Here is a 6,854-nt window from a genome sequence, read left to right on the forward strand (position 1 = left end):
AGGCCGGGAGCTGACCTCTGACCGTGGGCTCCCCCTCCCGAAAGCCGGTGGTTCTGAGAGGAGAGGACACGGGAGCCGCAGGAGACGTGCGCAGGGGCTCGGCGGGGGCAGCGGCGGGAGGGCTCACCTGAGGGCGCGCACTCATGCACAGACACGCACACGCGTGCGCCCAGACTGCCACGCGCGGGCGCACACGCGCGCACAGGGGCGTGCATGGTCTCTCTCACGGTCACGTGTCATAAACATGCACACACTCACCCTGGGATGGGTTTGAGGAGTGCGCCATGGATATGGGGGCTTTCCATCCACCAGAACACACTTGGAGTCAACCCTGCCAATGGGTACAGAGCTGATGAATAAAAGGACAATCATGAAATAACTGCTGTCCCCCCTCCCCCATCCTGGAACCTTCAGTCCTGGAGGACCCTCAGCCTTAACTGCTCCATCCCCCTTCTGGAACTTTCTGTCTTGCCGTCCACCCTCCTAACACATGGAAGGAAATATCCTTTTTTTTTTTTTTTTTCTTTAAATAAATGCTGCACCACGTTTAAAAGTGCTGTACCTCTTACTGACTGCTTCTTCCCAGGATGCAAGCTGGGGACACGGGATACACATGAGGACAGCCAAGCATTGCCTGCACAGTTACACCCTCAACGGACGTCTTTTCTGCCTGGGGCAGACGTTTAGCGGTCGTGTTATTTCCAGGCACCATTCGAGTCCATCTCTGACCCACCGTGGGAGATCTGAGTCACGGTCCTTTAATGAATCCCTCCTGAAGTCCTATATTCATTTTAATTTGGTTTTCAAGGATAAATGTACACATTTTTCAAAAGGAATGTAGAAAGACACTCTGGAATTAAAAGGAGGGGAAGCTTTTCCAGGTCCAACATTTTCTAGATCGTGCTGGGTATTTGAAAAATGCTTTGCCAGATCTCACACGTGGAAACACTGCCTTTTCACTGAATGCTGCCACCCCGGGGCACCTTAAAAACCCTGTAGTGCGATTTCCCTGGCGGTCCAGTGGTTAAGACTTCGCCTGCCAAGGCAGGGGCTGGGGGTTCCATCCCTGGTCGGGGAGCTAAGATCCCACATGCCTCGAGGCCAAAACACGTAAAACAGAAGCAATATTGTAACAAATTCAATAAAGACCTTAAAAACGGTCCACTGCCCCCCCCCCCCGCAAAAAAGCCTGCACAGTTACACCCTCAACGGACGTCTTTTCTGCCTGGGGCAGACGTTTAGCGGTCGTGTTATTTCCAGGCACCATTCGAGTCCATCTCTGACCCACCGTGGGAGATCTGAGTCACGGTCCTTTAATGAATCCCTCCTGAAGTCCTATATTCATTTTAATTTGGTTTTCAAGGATAAATGTACACATTTTTCAAAAGGAATGTAGAAAGACACTCTGGAATTAAAAGGAGGGGAAGCTTTTCCAGGTCCAACATTTTCTAGATCGTGCTGGGTATTTGAAAAATGCTTTGCCAGATCTCACACGTGGAAACACTGCCTTTTCACTGAATGCTGCCACCCCGGGGCACCTTAAAAACCCTGTAGTGCGATTTCCCTGGCGGTCCAGTGGTTAAGACTTCGCCTGCCAAGGCAGGGGCTGGGGGTTCCATCCCTGGTCGGGGAGCTAAGATCCCACATGCCTCGAGGCCAAAACACGTAAAACAGAAGCAATATTGTAACAAATTCAATAAAGACCTTAAAAACGGTCCACTGCCCCCCCCCGCAAAAAAAATCTTTAAAAAAAAAACCCTATAGTAATTCTTTTAATGATGACCAAAGTAATTTTTTTCGCTGGGAAGGCTTTTATGGCCGTGTGGTCTGATACGTAAACCCTGAAATTGCCGAGTTGTAACAGCGAGACGGCGAGAACCTTAAAAATTTCAGCTGTGGGGTGGCCCTGAGCTCGGACGCCCTGAGAGTTCCACACAAGGCAATGACAACTTTGCTTAGCGAGTCCATATTTTAGAAACCGATCTCATGCCTGGGAGCTTTCAATGCCATTTTAGTTATCCATCTAATCTACCTATTCATTTACCAGGAATGGTAATTAAGTGGAAATTACTGCCCACGGAAGACGTGTCATTAAAATTCAGGCCGTTTGGTGGGGCAGGAGGCCACCCCCTCCTCCTACCCTGCCCCCCGATTTTTTTTTTTTTTTCTTTTCCCATCATCTCACAAATCCTCGGATAGAAAGTTTGGGTTGTTTTTGTTTTGTTTTGTTTTTTCTTCCGAGGCAGAGCTTGTAATAATAAGCCATCTGGCTTCCTCAGACATGAAAGATTAAAATGATATACAGTAAGAAGGGTTCCCATTCAGTTGCTAATGTCTTGAACCACAGCTCCAGTGGTGAGGCCGTCTTTGGAGGGAAGGGGTAATTAAAAGATCTCCTTCCAGAGACGGGTGGCCCGGAGCCGAGGCCAGGCACGGCCACTGAGCAAAACCCATTTTCTGAGACAGAGCGGAGCGGCTGATCGTCTGCGTCTGTGGGTCAGCTCTGACTGGCCGGTGGTCAGCCAGACAGCAGGACAGGCAAAGGCCAGCACCCTGTCTGTCCTCTGCGTGTCTGTCCGGAGGAGAGGGCGCCCTGACGTTAAAAGTTCCTCCAAAGTGAAAAACGAGATTGACTTCGTAATTGCGGCCCCGCCGGCGGTGAAGAAAGTCCATGTGACAGACGCTGGTTTATTCCTTGGAGAAGGGTGGCTTATTATTCTTGCTGAGATAATAAATAGTACTTCACTGCTTGCCCGTCGTACACGTGGCCTCTCCCTCAGGCGGGTGGTTCCCGCCCTGCCAGGCACACGGAGAAGGATGCGGCGTGGCTGGGGGTCTGGCCGGAAGGAGCAGGGCAGGCCTCTGCCCGCAGGACAGCCCGTGGAACCACGCTTCGCATTCGAACTTGGGTTGCATGTAAATTATTCGAATAACGGCTAACGGGGTATGTCGAAGATCCCGCCTAAGTGAACCCAGAGATGTTTATTCTCTCTCCCCACAGAGGTGCTGGGCCTCCGTCCGCTTTCTGTGGCGTCGTTATCCCGTTCTCCGTGCCATCTGAACCCGGTCAGCTTCCAACATCCTCTGGGTAAAAGTCTGAGTCACTCCCAGGACTGACTTCTCAAATATCTGAGATGCAGGGAGATAGGACTTTCATAGGTTTGTAAGGGGACGGAATCCAACAGTCAGAGGAGGGTGGACTTGGCCCTGTTCAGGGTTCTGAGAGCATTTGATACTTTGGGTCAGAATGTTGACACCCCGTTCTGTTCTTTTCTCCCTGGAGTTTTCAGACCTACACGCTCCCTCGCCACCGCTCCTCAGGATTCAGACAACGCTCCGGGGTTTAAATGCACAAGATCTGTTTTTATTACATAATTCATTTCTGAGGACTGGCTTCTGGGGAAACAGTGATGGAGAAAGATAGGTCTTCACGCTATGCTGGGTGTGCGTACGTGTGGATGGTAATCTCCGTTTCTAACTGGCTCCTGCTGGACAGCCCCTGCGTCCAGCGTGTCTGCACAGGACCCCAGAAGCCTCACCCCTCTCCAGCTCTGCTACCCCCGGTGCCAGCTCTACCCACGTGGATTTTGCACCAAGAGCTCCTGAAGGGACTTCTCAACTCAAAGACTGGTTACCTGTTCACGCTCCTCTTGTCTGGCAAGATGCCAAGGTGGTTTCATTTGGGCACCCAGTTTGTGCATTTTGGGCAAATGCACGTAGGAAGCCACTGTCCTTCCTTCCCATCTTTTGGGGTGGGGGGTCTCCTGGGCCCTGGCCAGAGTTTCCCGTTCTCTGAGCCTCGGCCATATGGCTCTGATGGTCTCTGCCAACCTAGGTGAGAAATGATGGGTCTGGTCTTTCAGATCAGAGGAGAAAACGGTTTCATTTCTCTCTCTGAGACATTATAAGCAGATTGAGAGAATTCGTCCATTTTGGGGGGGTCTGAGCTAGGACTCAGGCAAAGCAATCATTTTTTGGAAGTGTAAATTCTGGGTTTTTTTGGGGGGGAGGGCTAGTGGTTCAAGAACAGCATCTCAATAATTGGAATAATGCTTCACAAGAGCCAAGATGTGGAAACAACCTACGTGTCTGTGGACAGACGAATGGGTAAGAAAATGTATTTATATAACCTTCCCTTCTTGTGTGTGTCTAAACACACACAAGAGACTATTATTCAGCCTTAAAAAAGAAGGAAATCTTGCCATCTGTGACAATCTGGGTGAACTGGGAGGGCGTTATGCTGAGTGAAACAAGTCAGACAGAGAAAGACAAATCCTGCATGATTTCACGTCTAGGTGGAATCTAAGATGGTGAGACTCACAGAAGCAGAGAAGGATGGTTGCCTCTGACGGGGGGAGATGGACGTGGGAAGCTGTTGGTCTAAGGCACCAACTTCCAGCTGTGAGATGAATCGATTCTATAGATGGAATGTGCAGCATGGGAAATAGACTTAATAATGCTGTATCGCATGATTGAAATTTGGTAAGGGGTAGCTCATAGGTGTTTGCACCACACACACACACTCACACAAGGTCACGATGGGAGGAGATGGGTGTGTTAATTAGCTGGGCTTGGGTGATGCTTTCCTAGCGTGGACACATATCGCACCATCAAGTTGCACACCTTTCTTAAACACATACAATTTTTATTCGTCCATGGTACCCTCACAAAAGCTAAAAAACTACAACAAAAACAGGGAGGGACGCTAAGCAGAGATCTGCTCGGAGCTGGTCTCAAAATCACCCACGTGGGAGGGGAGTGATGGGGGTCAGGGCTCGTAGGGATAAAGATGGAAAGATGAGATCTTTGATCTCGGTCAGTCCTGATGCGTTCTGTTGGCCAAAAGTCCATTAGTCTCTGTTCTTTATGCCGTGATGGCTACACCAGCACGTCTCAAAAACATCCAGAAAATATGAGGGCGAAAAATATTTGGAAGAAAGATGTCGATTCCTCCGTCGGCTCTTGTGGAGGAAGGGAGGCACGTCCTTTCCATCTTAGACGTGCTGTTACTTCAAGCCTCTGTCACGGTATCGTCATTGCCCCGTAGTTATAAAGTTTGTGGGGTGTGTGTGTGTGTGTGTGTGTGTGAGTCCCGTGAATTGGCCTCATGGTGACAGCACCACTGGGTGGTGACATTAAAAAGTGTTAACGTTTGGTGGTACCTAAATCTCAGCTTTTCCAACGGATAAAATAGACAGTTGAGGTGATGGCTCATTGCCCGGGTGGGCTCGGGGGTGTGGGACCATCTTGCCTCATCTGCTTCCTCAGACGTTCACATCTTTTATACCCACAGGTTGTGAAGGCAGTGACTCCACCAGGATAAGCAGCACGATAAACCTGTCCTTACGTAGGAGCCGCAAGTCCTGTCTGGCGACCGTTGGCCACAGGTGTTGGGGGTCCCCGGGGCCGCTCCCCGAGCGCGTAGCTTCAGGCCTGGGTGCCGACGGCTTCTGCTGTGCGGTAGACCCCACCGGACCCCAGCTCCTCTGTGGAGGCAGCGTCCCTGGGTGGGTCTTCCAGGAAGCTGGGCGACAGAGAACGGTGATGGCTGTTGCGTGGGTTGGGCTCTGGGGCCCGGGAGGCGTGAGGAGCAGGGCCTTACCTCCCCAGGTGCCGACAGAAGCCACAGGGCACACCCCACAGACAGCGCCATCCCCCAGATGGTTAGAACCGGGGAAGCAGGAGAAGCCCAGGGGACAAAGTTGCCTGCAGTCGCCTGGTGAATTCCAAGAGAGCAGGAGAGATGTTTTAGGAAGGGGCCACGATCCCAGGAATGCAGGTGCCCTTAGGAGCTGGAAAAGACCAGGACACGGATTCTCCCCCGGATCTTCCCGGAGGAATGCAGGCCTCTGGGCTGTTCCAGGCTTCGGAGCCCCAGAACCTTGACGGAACGAATTTGTGTTGTGTGAACCTGACCACTTGGCAACGTGTTATGGCCATCTAGGAAATTTCGATTTCCAAATTGATGTGTCTGGTTTTTTTTAATAGATCTTTATTGGAGTATAATTGCTTCACAAGACTGTGTTAGTTTCTGATGTACAACAAAGTGAATCAGTCATATGCATACATACATCCCCATATCCCCTCCCTCTTGCGTCTCCCTCCCACCCTCCCTATCCCACCCCTCTAGGTGGTCACAGAGCCCCGAGCTGATCTCCCTGTGCTATGCGGCTGCTTCCCACTAGCTATCTATTTTGTATTTGGTAGTGTATATATGTCCATGCCACCCTCTCACTTTGTCCCAGCTTACCCTTCCCCCTCTGCATGTCCTCAAGTCCATTCTCTACGTCCGCGTCTTTATTCCTGTCCGGCCCCTAGGTTCTTCAGAACCATTTTCTTGTTTTTAGATTCCATATATATGTGCTAGCATACGGTATTTGTTTTTCTCTTTCTGACTTACTTCACTCTGTATGACAGACTCTAGGTCCATCCAGCTCACTACAAATAACTCAATTTCGTTTCCTATTACAGCTGATAACATTCCATTTTATATATGTGCCACATCTTCTTTATCCATTCATCTGTCGATGGACATTTAGGTTGCTTCCTCATCCTGGCTATTGTAAATAGAGCTGCAATGAACATTTTGGTACATGACTCTTTTTGAATTATGGTTTTCTCAGGGTATATGCCCAGTAGTGGGATTCCTGGGTCGTATGGTAGTTCTATTTGTAGTTTTCTGAGGAACCTCCGTATTGTTTTCCATACTGGCTGCACCAATTTACATTCCCACCAACAGTGCAAGAGGGTTCCCTTTTCTCCACACCCTCTCCAGCATTTATTGTTTCTAGATTTTTTGATAATGGCCATTCTGACCGGTGTGAGGTGATACCTCATCGTAGTTTTGATTTGCA

The sequence above is a fragment of the Physeter macrocephalus genome, chromosome 7 (assembly GCF_002837175.3).
Source record: "Physeter macrocephalus isolate SW-GA chromosome 7, ASM283717v5, whole genome shotgun sequence".
In the NCBI taxonomy this organism is placed as follows: Eukaryota; Metazoa; Chordata; class Mammalia; order Artiodactyla; family Physeteridae; genus Physeter; species Physeter macrocephalus.